At 51.3% G+C, this 13427-nt stretch overlaps 1 protein-coding gene across 4 annotated transcripts in view; it reads right to left on the bottom strand.

Moving 5' to 3' along the window:
- Positions 1-13427, bottom strand: part of MAN1C1 (mannosidase alpha class 1C member 1) — a 131586-nt gene that overhangs the window by 36962 nt on the left and 81197 nt on the right. The gene's annotated exons all lie outside the window — the stretch shown is intronic.

The raw sequence follows: 13427 nt of genomic DNA on the forward strand, positions 1-13427 counted from the left end.
AAGTCTTTTGGGTCTGAATCCAAAGGATCTGGCTAATATTTCGCATCAAGCTCTGCTTCTTGGACACAGGCTGCATCCTCTGGCCTTCCTACCTTTGCATGTGTGGTTTCCTCTGACAAGAAAGCTTTTCTGTGCCTCTGGGCATATGCAAAGCCTACACCTTCTTCAAGGTCACCTCCCACTGGCAGCCTTCCCTGATTGCACCCAGACAACCTCCTCCCACCCAGAGAGCTCCAGTAGCACTTTCTTGGGCTTCCCACTCAGGCACCCTCCATTCCCGCCCTGCACTGTGGGGCTCTGTCTCGCCCCCTAACTAGACCATGAGATCTTTGAGGCTCATGCTTCTCTCACACCCCTTCCCTGCCTTGTCTCCAAGCAGCCCGAAAGGCCAGAGCGCCCAACCCTAATGGGCCCCTCCCTATTCCCTGCAGCTTCAGCACATTCCCCGACTTCTGTGACTCTTCTACAAACTTTGCTAGGAGTTGCCTTCCCCATTCCACCTGCTCCTGAGGGGTCCAGAGCCTGCCCAGTGCCTCCTCACCCAGGAAGCCACTGTGATCCTCACCCCACAGTCTGCATGAAGTCTCACCCTCCCCAAGAAGTCTTTCCCAGCCCTTCAGGGCCCACCCTCCATACCCCTACTCTGTGTACCCCCATCGCCACGACAAGTGCTTTCTCATCACTCTAAAGCGTTCGTCAATTTACTGCCCCGTCCTCCGAAATAGCAGGGGCGCAGTCTGCAGCCGAATTGTCTCCACACTCAAGAGACAGCTGCCAGTGGGGGTGGGCAGGCTGGAGGGCAGGAGACCAGGCTGGCCTGTCTCTGGCACCTGCACCGACACCTTGGCACCACGCTCACTCTGTGCTGGATCTTGGCCTTCAGGATGCCGCTCTTCCTCTTGCTTCTCCTTTTCACCCTGTGGTTGCTTCTTCCCAGTCTCCTTTGCTGGTTCTTCCTCATCACCAGGCCTCTAAAGACCGGGGCGCCTGAGGCTCCATCCTTGGGCCTCTTCTCTGTCCACCTTCCTTCCTTTAGTGATTCAATCTGGTCTCACAGCTTAAATACCATCCACATGCTGATGATTCCCAGATTTAAGTTTCCAGCCAGGACCTTGACCTCGGAGCCCAGACTCACTATCCAATAACTCCTTACTCACATTTCGGAGGTCCACACACATCTCACCTTTAACTCGTCTGAAAGCAAATCCTGCACCTCCCTCCAAACGTGTCCCTCCCACAGTCTTCCCACCTCGGTGAATGCCAGCCCCCTCCTCCCAAGAGCTGTGGGCCCAAGCCCTTGACTTTGCGTCTCTCGCCCCACATCTGGTCCCACAGCAATTCCTGGTGGCTCTGTCTTCACAAGGGTTCCAGCCTCCGCTCACTCCTCACGTCCTCTGGGCTACCGCCTTCAGAAATGCAAGTCCTATCATGCCGTTCCTCTGCTCAAAACCCTGCCAGGGCTCCCCCCTGCCTCGGAGGCTGTGATCTGGCCCTGGCCTCCTCTCCCTGCCTGGCTTCTCTCCCTCCACTCCAGTTCCTTGCTGCTCCTGGAGCCCTCCAAGCCTTAAGAGTCTTGGCCTTGGCAATTGCGATCGCTCTGCTGAAGTACCACCCCCATCGCTCTTCCTGTTCCCTCTTTATTTTTTCCCAGTGCCTTTATCCCTAGCAACGTTACACGTGGGTCTGCTTCCCTATTTACTGTCTTCCCTGATGGAGCGTAAAACTCCTGGCGGGGAGAGCTCTGTTTTGTGCACTGCTGCCCTCCACTGCCTAGAACACTTCCCTGCCCATCACAGGTGCCCGACAAGTATTTGGGAATAAAGGGCTACCTCCTCCTGGGCAGGGAAGGCTTCGAGGGGACCGTGGCTCATTCCTATCTCTCAGTGCCTGGCTATAGTCTGGCACCCAGAGGCATTAAAGGTAAATGTGTCGGTTGAACAGACTGAACCTACTGCCCGGGCATATTCCGTGACCATGCAGGTCACCAGGGCAGCTTAACTGTCTGCTCTAGGGGCTGGTGCCAATAGACAGAGGAGACCCTCCCAGCAGGCTGCGGCCACATCGGCCAGGGTGGCTGAGTATGTCCACACCAGTGCCCTGCACAGAGCTATCTGTCACGCGTGTCGGGCTCTACAAGGGAATGGACCCCAGGCTCCCATAACCTCCTCCCCTGGGGGCTGCCTGGCCAGGAACCACGCTGCCCTGCAGGACTGTGGTTTGTATCCCCTCTCCTGACTCTGCCATATTAATGATGATGAGGTTTTTATGTGACATTATATTAGCAAAGAGAAATGGGTAAGGCTGGAAGACACAGGCTCCAGGAAGAACATTTAGATAGAAACAAAAATCACCCAAGGCGTAGCCTATTACCACAGTATCCCCAGAGCCAAATACTAATGGTTGCATTTAATTTGATGATATAGTCCACAGAGACTTTTCTTAAGCTGTAAAGAAAACAACACAAATGTTTTTCTCAGCTTCCAAAGAAACCAATATGGCTGTGGGGCAGGTCATAGTTCCCAAAGACGGATGCCGCAGGATATCCCATCCCACAAGAGGACCTCTTCCCACGCTCCTCTCCTTGAACCTGGGTGGAAATTTGTGACTACCTGGAATAACAAAATAAAGCAAAATGGATGATTTGCTAGTTCCCAGGCCCAGACCTTAAGAAACAGGCAGTTTCTACTTCCTGTCTCTTGGAATGCTGGCCCTTGGGACCAGCCACCATACTGTGAGGAAGCCCAAGGTAGCCCACAAGGAGAGACTAGATGGAGAAGCCATATATATGTTTTCTGACTGACAGCCCATCTGAGGTTCCAGCCAACAGTCTGCAACAATTCCAGACATGTGAATGAAAAAGCTTCCAGAAAATTCCAGCTGTCAAGTCACCCTCAGCCTTCAAGTCTTCCCAGGTCAGGGCCCATATATCCTGGCAGAGAGAGAAGCTGTCCCCATTGTGACCTTTCTGAATTCCTAGCCCACTGGATCTGTGAGCATAATAAAATAATTGTTTTAAGCCAGTAAGTTTTGGAGTAATTTGTTATGCAGCAGTAGCAGCTGGAATGTTCTGCCACATGGGTTTCTATGAAGATGAATTAAAGCGATATCCCCACTACCCCAAAGTACATTGTTTAAAACCACATCAGGTCTTCTGGCTGCATAAAATCTTTTTAGGGATTAGGACCTCTCCATTTTTATCAGGTCTGGGTTATCTGTTTGTTTGTTTTCCTCCAATAGGAATATTTTCCTTGAATCTTTCCATGATGGTTATTTCCTGGATCACATAAAGTTGTGTTCAGGGGCTGAGTGTTTCCAGGAAAAGGTTTCTTGGTGCCTCCAGAAGGACTAAAGATATTTTTTACAAACTATTCTTGGAACCTAACAGAATGCTCTTACTAGAGGCTGATTAATAAAAGGTGATCAAGTCTGACCATGTCACTGCCCTTTAAAAAAGCCCTCATGGGCTTCCCTGGTGGCGCAGTGGTTGAGAGTCTGCCTGCCAATGCAGAGCCCTGGTCTGGGAGGATCCCACATGCCGCGGAGCGGCTGGGCCCGTGAGCCACAACTACTGAGCCTGCGCGTCTGGAGCCTGTGCTCCGCAACAAGAGAGGCCGCAACAGTGAGAGGCCCGCGCACCGCGATGAAGAGTGGCCCCCACTCACCGCAACTAGAGAAAGCCCTCGCACAGAAACGAAGACCCAACACAGCCAAAAATAAATAAATAAATAAATAAATAAATTTATATTAAAAAAAAGAAAAGCCCTCAAAGCCTCCTGTTCTCCAAGTTCAAAGTCCTGGGCACAGTATGCAGGGTGCCTGTGGTCCAGGCCTTGGCAACCTCTCTAGTCTCACCTCCCTCCTGCTCTCTTTGCATGCAATGCTCTACCCAGAGCAGACCACTAGCAGCTTAACACCCTGCAGTGTCTGCTGATGCAAGAGCATTGTGTCTTCTCTCAAATGTTCCAGAGCCACAAGCAGAGGTGACCACTCCCTCCTTTGCAAGCCTGTCCTGCTCTGCTGCAGGTGCTCCGTCATAGCACTGTTCGCACTACGCCGTACATCTTTGCCTGTGAATCCCAAAGGGCAGTGGCTGGCTCGGACTCTTCCCAGGAGCCGTAGCCTCCATCCCCAGGCCAGGCACTGAGAAGGCAAGAACAAATGGCTGTTGAATGAATAAACGGCTGGTGGAAATGCCCACAGCCCTTTCTTAGGGATTTCCAAACACTTTACAAGGCCTCTTGGCCTCGGAGAAAACATACCACTCAGAGAAGTGGTCAGCTATCCAAGGAAAACACTGTCAGTGGAATAAGATGGACAGCTGCAGACATCAGGGCCCTGGTGGAACTAATGGCTTCCTCCACTCTTCCCAAACAGATGCCACGCTTTGCTGCCACAGCCGGATGGAGAATGTTTGCTGTGGCCGACCGCTGGATGAGGTTCACTGTGACGAATGGCCAGACACGGTTCATTGAAGCAGTCTACTGGACAGGGTTCCTCGTTGGAAAACCAGGTATATTTAAAAATGTTAACGTTTTGTTTGTTTTTAAGTAAGAGCTGAGGGTGCAGTCTGACCTGAAACTGGTATTCAAAAAAATTCCCTGCGACAGCACTGTGTAGCAAGCTCTGAAGTGCTTTAATCTCAGAGCATCTCTGAGAGAAGAAAAGGCAGATGGAGAAATTAGAACCCAGGATCCTCCAAAGTCACACAGCAGCTCAGGGCAGAGCTGTAACCAGACACCACCTTCCAGACCATTTGACCTTATGGGTTTGGTTATCCCAGCTTCATCCCTTCCCAGCTGTGTGATCTTGGGCAACTGACTTGACATCTCTGGGCCTCAGAAAAATTGGACAATGGGGTCTCCTTTTCAGAATGGCGTGGCCAGTTCAGATGAACGTATACAAAGAGCACTCAGCAGGCACTCAGTACAAGAGAATTGGATACACCCAGCACACAGTAGGTGCTCAATGCACGGGGCTGTTACCATAAGTCTCAGTTCCAGCAGAGGAAGGCAAAGCTAGGATCCCTTGCAGATTAGGCGGGCAGGAGGTGTGGGCTCTCAGGAAGTCGGGACCAAGCTGGGCAGGCACTGTGATATTTTTAACACACTTCTTGCCTCAGTGGGAAGAAGAGCAAAAGCCGGAGCCCTGGCTGCTCGCCCCAAAAGACACTAAATCCAACTGCTGCTATGGGAAGCTCCTGAGGGCAGACCCAGAGTCCCTCCATACTCTGGCTTCTACCTGCAAATTAGATAATTGCCCAGTACTATCCCTCCACTTCCAGGGGAAGGGTAAACATCCCTGTCCCATCAAGGTTGGTCTTGTCCATGTAACCTGCTTTGGCCTCATGGTGGGTAGGGAATTAAAACTGGCTCTGACTTTAGGCTTAGCCATGAGACTTGCCAATGGGATTAGTGGATGTGACTTGAACAGAGGTTTGAAATAAGCTTGCATGGGGGGGGGGGTTTGCCCTCCTGTGTGTCCACCTTTCACCTGGAGAAGAGCAAGTCTAAAATAGCCATGAAGGTCCATGAAGGATGAGAGATAGGTGGAGCAGACCTGGACCAGCTGAGCACAGCCTAGATAAACCAAACCCCAGCCTATCTGCAGCTACATGAACGAGAAATAAATGCTCACGGTTGCCTGCCACTCACTGTGGAGTAATTTGTTACATGGCATTATTTTTGGAAATAGCTGACTGATATAATGCCCTTCCAGCCCTATTTCTTTTTTTATCCAAAAGCACTTATTTATTTATTTATTTTATTTATTCACTCATTCACTGGCCGTGTGGCATGTGGGATCTTAGTTCCCCGACCAGGGATTGAACCTGTGCCCCCTGCAGTGGAAGCATGGAGTCTTAACCACTGGACTGCCAGGGAAGCCCCCCAGCCCTATTTCTTAATGGTCTTGTCACGTTTTCCATACTCTAGCTGGACTACAGATTCTATGAGGTCCACTCTTTCTCGCCTTCCAGCCCTTTATTCAAGCTGTTCCTTCTGCTTGGAAGGCCCTCCTCTAACCCAAAATGTCTCCACAAATGTCCAAACCCAATGTCTACTTTTAAGTCTTGGAGAAAATGCTGCTTCCTCCATGAAGACATCCCTGATCGCCCCACCTGGACCTGAGGTTGTCCTCCTCTGAACTTTTATTGAAAGAATTGCTTTCAACTTTCATTATAGTAATCTGTGTCATCTGTGTCCTTTTCTCAAGTCCATCCCAGGCAGTGAGTGTCTTCAGGGCTGAATCTAAGCCTGTTTAATCGAAGCCTGAAGAGCAAAGGCATCGTTGAGATCTACTGAACGATGCCCTCTGCCCACTGCCTCACACCTAGACGAGGAAGCCTCCAGGGAGCCAGTGACCTCACCAGAGGCTGTTCCTAATGTGGTGTGAGGTGTGGGGGGGTGTTGGGGGGCAGAGACCAACTCCATGGTGCTCTGAAATCCTGGCCCAGGGCAGACACCCAACCGAAGTTCACTTGTGGAATGTGAGATTCTCCTAAATGCCAACCACAGAGGTTAATAAGAACAATTGCAGATCACGCTTTGTGCCAGGCATAGTCTTCTACACATCTTTTTTAAACCTCCTGAAAACGCTATCATTGTCCCTCTTTTACAGATGAAGCTTGAAATTTCAAGGAATTAAGTCACTTGCTCAATATTTACTCATTTACCCACAAACATACTTTGGAGTGCTCAGGATGTGCCTGATGCTGGAGAATGGACAGTCCTGGTCCCCACCCTCAAGGAGCTGAAGGTCTGGTGGGGGAGAAAGACGCCAACCAGGTGTCACACGGATGACACCGAGTTACAAAGGACCAAATGTGATAAAGGGAAAGAGAGCGGGTGTACGGTCAGGAGAGGGCGGCATTTGAGCTGAGGCCTGAAGGAAGCACAGGAGGAAAGAGGGGGTCGGGGCAGGCCAGGCAGATGCACAGCAAAAGAAAGGAGTGGGGAAGTCTTGGCCTGTTTGTGGAGCAGAGAGGTGGAGTGGGGTGGTGAGAAAGAGGGAACAGACCACACAGGGCCTTGGCGGCTCGGGGAGGCTTGTGTGGATGGCTTAGGGAGCCCCCCATCTGCCTGGTGTTTTAAAGTGATACTCAAGCTGCTGTGTGAAGTGTCCTGGAGGGAGACCCCATGTAGAGTAATTCAGGGAGCTACCCATCTGGGTTGGTGAGCGCCCACTAGTCACTTAGGATGGGTAGGAGGGAGGCAGGGAGCACCTGGGCCTGTGCTTTGGGAGCCCCTGAAGGTGGCTGGAGGCACCCCCAGCTGGTGGGGAGCTGGTTACCAGTCCAGGGGCAAGAAGAATTAACCAAGAGCACAGGGCATCATCAGCCAGTCACCTCACTTCAGCCCCGTTGGGGGAGCCTCCAGCTGCCCTCTGGAAGCACCAGGGCCTCCCAGGCCCACGGATGCAAGGTCACAATGTCATCTTGGATATACATGGTGGCCACACAGAGCTATGTATTGATCATGGCAAACACAGCCTGTGGACCAGAGCCAAGAGGCACAGATGCATGGCTGTGATAACAAGATGACTGATGATTACTGGAAAGGGGAAAAGCAAGGAAATCAAAGAGGCCCTATTCACCCCAAGAAACATAAAGAGATGGCAGAGGCAGTGCCGGGAGAGCCTGGTACAGAGCTGCGCCCCAGCGGAGGGTCCTTTTAGTCGCTGGGATGGCTGAGCTGCAGGGAATGGGCCAGCAGAAAGGGCAGAGCCCTGGAGCCACACTTACTAGCTGCCTCAGTTTCCTTATCTGTACAATGGGGACAACCATACCCCATCCTGAGGGTTAGAGATCACACAGTGGATGCAGCAGCTGTCCATGGCCAGCCTCAATTGAGCCTGTGTGGAGGCAGATGGAGGCACCTCTTTAAAAAGCTTCCCAACAACCCTATGAGGAGGGTGCAATTTGTGTTGCTCTTTTCCAGATGGGGAAACTGAGGCTGAGAGAGGTCATGCAAATTTCCCAAGATGATGAATGGGGGAGCCAGGATTCAACTCAGGCCGGCTGCCTCAGAGGCTCCGTATTTCACTGCTGTGCCATCCTGCTCCTGTGCAATTTCTGGGAACTTGGCCAGGTTCAGAGGCTCTGAGAGGGCCCCAGGGAGGTGCCCACATCCACCAGACCCCCAGGCCATCTCCTCAGGGCCTGGCAGCACCTCCCACCTGTGGGCTGGAGCAGTGCCCCTCTATAGCAGGTACTACCTACGTGAGAGGAGCTGGTGCCTCTCCCCACAGGAGCCCCGCCCATGATGCTCAGCCTCCAGGAAGCCTTCCCAGATCCCCTCAAGGGAGTGTCGCTTCCTCCCTGCACCATTCTGGGTCCCACTGCTGATCACTTGGCCAGGCCAACTCACAGGAGGGTCTGTGTTGCTCTGTCCCTCTCACAGGCAGGAGCCTGGAAGGCAGAGATCTTGTCATATTCATCTTGGAATCATCTACGTTGCTGGGCGCTCAGTAGGGTCTGAGTAAACATATATGGAATTAATCTGGAGAGAGAACTGAGAAGGAGCCCGAGCAAGCATGAGCAGAGGCCAGACCAGCTCTGGCCCTCTCCCCATCAGGCCCACGACGGCCCACCTGATTCACCCTCAGAATGCAGGGAAGAGCAGGAGGGTGACTTGCCCTCCTCTACAGACCAGGGACCTCCCCTTTCCTTAAGCCATAGTCCCCTTCCAGAAACTGATAGAAGCCACCCCGACCCTCCCCTTAACTGAAAGGACACGTGCGTGCATTTTACACAGAAACTAACACAGGCTTCCCATTGGCAGACCTACCTGTGTTGACCACCTAACTTAGATGGGGGATCTCTGGGCAGATTTTTATTTCCTATAAAGGATGAGGTGAGGAATTTATTTTGGAGTCAGGGAGATGTAGAACAAAATCCTACCTTACTATTCCTAGCTGTGTGATCTCTGGTTAGCTACTCTACCCACATAAGCCTCAACATCCTCATCTGTGAAATAGGGATAATGTCAGATAATGCATATTATTAGAGAGACTGCACTAATAGGTGGACAGGGAAGGTGTTTTTTTTCTTTAAATGTAAATCGGTCGCAGGAGGTGCCTCTGAGTCACCTTTCATTTAAGTTTATTTGATTTTTTTTATAGGCAGACGTGAGAGTGGAAAAAGCACAGGCTTCTGGTCAAAATGTTTGACCGTTGGCTCTGCATATTACCAGTTGTGTAGTCACAACCACGTTGCTTAAGCTCTCTGAGCCATGAGTCTGCATCTGTCAAAAGGGACTAATAACACCCCCCTTGAAGGTGTGGGTGGCTTGGATGTGGCACAGCGTCTGGCAGAAAGAGGGAGCAGGAAGGGAAGGGTCTGTGCATGGGCTGAACAGGGAGAGGCCCCTCACCCACCTTCCCACGTCCACCCACTCCTCATCCCTAGCATGACAGCCCTGAGCATGTTTCCTGGGTGAGAACTGCCTCTGTTTTAGATCTGGGGGCCTATGCAATTCACAAATGTAGCAAACGTGCTGCGGCCCAGAAGACAGCTCCCTCTGCTTCAGAGAAAACACACAGTTCATTTTCCTAAAGATCGAACCCCAGGAAGCCTTTCACTGCTTTCCCAGCGAGAGCAGTTCTCAGAACTTGGGAAGTGCCACCCTCATGCGACTAAACAATTAAAGCCCAAGTATTTGTCATTCTCAGCAAAGGTTTGTGAGGATGACTGAGAAAATGAAAAAAAAATCTGATTTCAGCAGCACAGTTTTCAGAAATATATGGTAATCCACTTTTGTCAATCCATGGAAGGCACAGCTCAAATCATTAAAAAGCCATCGTACTTAATCATGCATGGAGAAGGCTGGGCTATGCCTCTCAGATCATTTTCAAATGGTTTCAGGTTAACTTTCAAAAACTGACAGGCAAGCAGGGAGGGGATTATGACAGATGATAATCTGAGGAACTTCTGGTTCTGGTTCTCGGAGGATAAGGAGTTTATCTGAGAGAAAACTGCCACCCAGACCTCGGCATGGTGGCAATAGTGAGGGAAATTCCAGGATGGATCAGCTGTGACTTCTGCCCTCAGGGAGTCTGCAGCTGCTTTCTCAGAATGACAGCAAATTCAGAGCACACTATTAAGTAAGCAAATAATTGTGATGTATTGTGACAGGTGCTAATAAAATGTGGAAGTTTACCCAGTGATTAAGTCTCAGCTGTGAACGTACAGACCTGGGTTTGGAATTTGTCTTTGCCACCCACTGTGTGACCTCACGCAGGTTTCTGAACCTCTGAGAGACTTGGGTTCATCATCTATAAAGTGGGATGGCCAGCTCATAGGCTCATAGGGGGTTATGTATGAGTTCATTCCTATAAAGCCTTTCACGTAGTGCCTGGTACACACTGAGCTCTCAGTCAATGCTGGCTAAGCAGCTAATTCTGCTGAAGGAGGCCTCACAGATGACCTCTGATTGGGATCAATAAGGACAAGCAGGAGTCTGCAGGGTGGAGAGTTGGAGGAAGGACATTCCAGGCAGAGGGCACAGCACGTGCAAAGGCCCTGAGGTGAGGGGTTGGTCAGGGAGGAGCACAGGGTACGTGGGGAGGGGGACGAGGGAGGGAATGCTGCAAGCTAAGCTGGAGTCCTCCTGTGAAGGTCAGTGAATGCCAGGCTGAGGAGTTTGGACTTTATTGAAGGCTGGGGCAGTGTTTGTGACCTCAAAGGGTCAGGAACATCCTGTGTCTTCTTCCAGGTCTTAGTCCATGTTGGTCACTTGTTGACTTCTAAGTGACCACCTCCCATCAAACTCTGATCCAGGGTCCCCAGCCTTTGTTTAAGGAAAACACCCTCTATTAGGTCCAGCAAAGATCATGTTCCCCTTCTAAGGAAGGCAGAGCCGTTGTGGGGAAACTACTATACCTAGTCAGGAACTGCATTTCCCACCCTCCTTGCATTTAGGTGGGGCCCTATGACCAAGTTCTGGCCAATGGAATATGGGTATAAGTTACATACATATTGAGGCCTGGTCCATGAAACCCCCTTTGGGACCCTCCAAGGCTAAGGTGACCTTGGGAGTCACAATCTGAAGATGATGGAAGCTCCATCACCCTGGGTCCCTGAGTGACTGTGATGAGAGCTCCCTTCTCCTCCCATCAATTTGACTTTACATGAGCAAGAAATAAATGTCTGTTCTCAATCCATAAAAGGTCTCAGGGTTTATCTGTTATAGCATCTAGCATTACCTTAAATAAATACACCCATTATACAGAATGACCTCGGGCATGTTATTTCGCCTCTCTGGGCCTCAGTTTCTCTAATGCAGATTTTTGTGAAGGGATAATAAGATGACAAATGTGAGTGGTGCTTTGCAAGCAGGGAAGGCTACAGAGATGCCATTCACTGCTGGTGTTGTTGTGGCTTTGGTCTCTCCAAGAGCCCGAAGGGGAGGGGACTTTGTACAGCCCCTGCTGAGGCAGGGGAGTGCAGCCAAGGTCTTGGAGAAGCTCCAGGCAAGGGGTCCAGATCTATCAGCAGATCCTGACCCAGACTGGAGACCCTCACTCCAGACTTTAGTTTGGCCCCTTGGCAGAGATGCTCCCCAAAGGGCTGAGCCCCCTGGGGGAGGGGCTGGGGCCTGGCTTCTGTCTCCTGGTGGCTCCCCTGGGAAGGAGTTGGCCCTGCCTCCCTGATAACTTGTTCCAGCCTCTCACAACTCATTAACAGGAAATTGCATGCCCTGCCAGGAAGATGCACGTCTGATTTTTCAGACATGTCAGGTAGACACTATTATCAAAACCTTGTCATTTCTCTGCATAGCCCCCACATCCTCCTGCTCTGGGGTTCTCCTGCCAGGTTCTGTGCTTGGGGCACACGCTTGCTCTCTCTGGAGATTTGAGAACCTCTTGCGGTTCAGAGTTCCGCCAGCCAGTCTGGCAGGGAGCAGGGGTTCAGGATGGAAGCCCGCATTGGTAGCTGAGGCTCACCCTGCACCCCACCCCTAAGCAGTCCTGCACTCCCAGCCCAGGACGGGTGCTGAGACCCCGTAAGAAGACAGGAGGAAGGCCTGAACGGTATGTGAAGTGCTGAGCTGGATCTGAGCAACGACAACTTTAACAGGATCCTGGTCATTACGTGTCCTTCTGCTGAGAGGGTTTCCTCACCCATAGCTTAGAGGTAGGGATGGAGAATGCCCCATCCTCAGCCTCTGGAGACTGGATTCAGGGGCAGGGCCACCTCATCCTCTACACATGGTCCCGCGGCCCCGTTCTCAGGCAGGTGGTTGCAGACACCGACCTCCTCTGTCTCCTGTGCTCTCACCTTTGCCCAATGTCCACTTGCCAGCGCTAGCTGGAGACATGAGAGGGGCTCTCAAATCACCTGACAGTAAAAACCATCAACACCCTGGGCCAGGCTCTATGGAGAGACAGAGAAGAATCAAAACCAACAAGGACAAAAAGCATCAATTTCCACAGTCTTTCACACAATAATTAACTTGTCTGAGCCTTACACCCACCCTGAGGGGTGCCATTACCCTTATTCCACTGAGGAGGAAACTGAAGCTCATGGAGATTAAACCACTGGTGCTCAAGGTAACCCAGCTAGTGCACTAGGCAGTAATCTGAGCTGCACCCTATAAACGTCCCATAATAATCATGGTCACTTGTTTAGTAGGTCCTACATACCAAGCACCAAACCGAGCATTTTGTCAACTCTCCAGCAGAGGTTATAGTATTTCCATTTTCAGATGACGTCCAGAGGCTCAGAGAGGTTAAGCAACTTGCCCAAGGTCACACAGCAAGTAAGCAGTAACCATAGCCTTAATGCCTACAGTGTTGGTGCTCTCTCCCTATACCAGTTGCCTCACCAGCGAGAAGGGTCCCACTTAGGGAGGGCAGGGAAAGAGGCTACCAGATCCTATCAAGTGAAAAAGAAGCAGATAAAATTGCACACATGCTGGTCACCACTCCATTAAAAACTCAAGTGTGCATGGATCAGATGGGATGGGATCTGGTAGACAGTTGGGTGGGCATCTCAGAGTGAGGCGGGGCCTGGCAACTTCTGTTAGCTCATGGTCTTCCTTGGCTGTAGTTTTCCTTGTAACAATGGCTGAGGGTAAAGGTGTATAGGAGCCAGGTGGGCACAGGTGTGGTGGCTCATCGTTTCCTTGGCCCTGGCAGCAGGGGGTCCTCCCTCCCTCTCCCAGGTGCAGGAGCCACCTGGCCAGGTAACCTCTCCACCCCACCGCATTCCAGACAGCCTTCAGTCTCAGGCAGAGATCCAAGCAAACCAGCGACCACTGCCTTGAGCACGTACAGCTTTTGAAATAGTGAGGACTTGCAGGAGAGGGACTGCAGCAGCAGCTACAGCCCAGGCAGTGTTAGAGAGGCCCCCATGCCTGCAGTCCTCCCACCACAGAGGCCAAGGCCAAGGAGCTGGCCTCCAACTACCCTCTAAAAGGCCCTTTGTGATG

This window comes from Balaenoptera physalus (assembly GCF_965194825.1).
Source record: "Balaenoptera physalus genome assembly, chromosome: 1".
In the NCBI taxonomy this organism is placed as follows: Eukaryota; Metazoa; Chordata; class Mammalia; order Artiodactyla; family Balaenopteridae; genus Balaenoptera; species Balaenoptera physalus.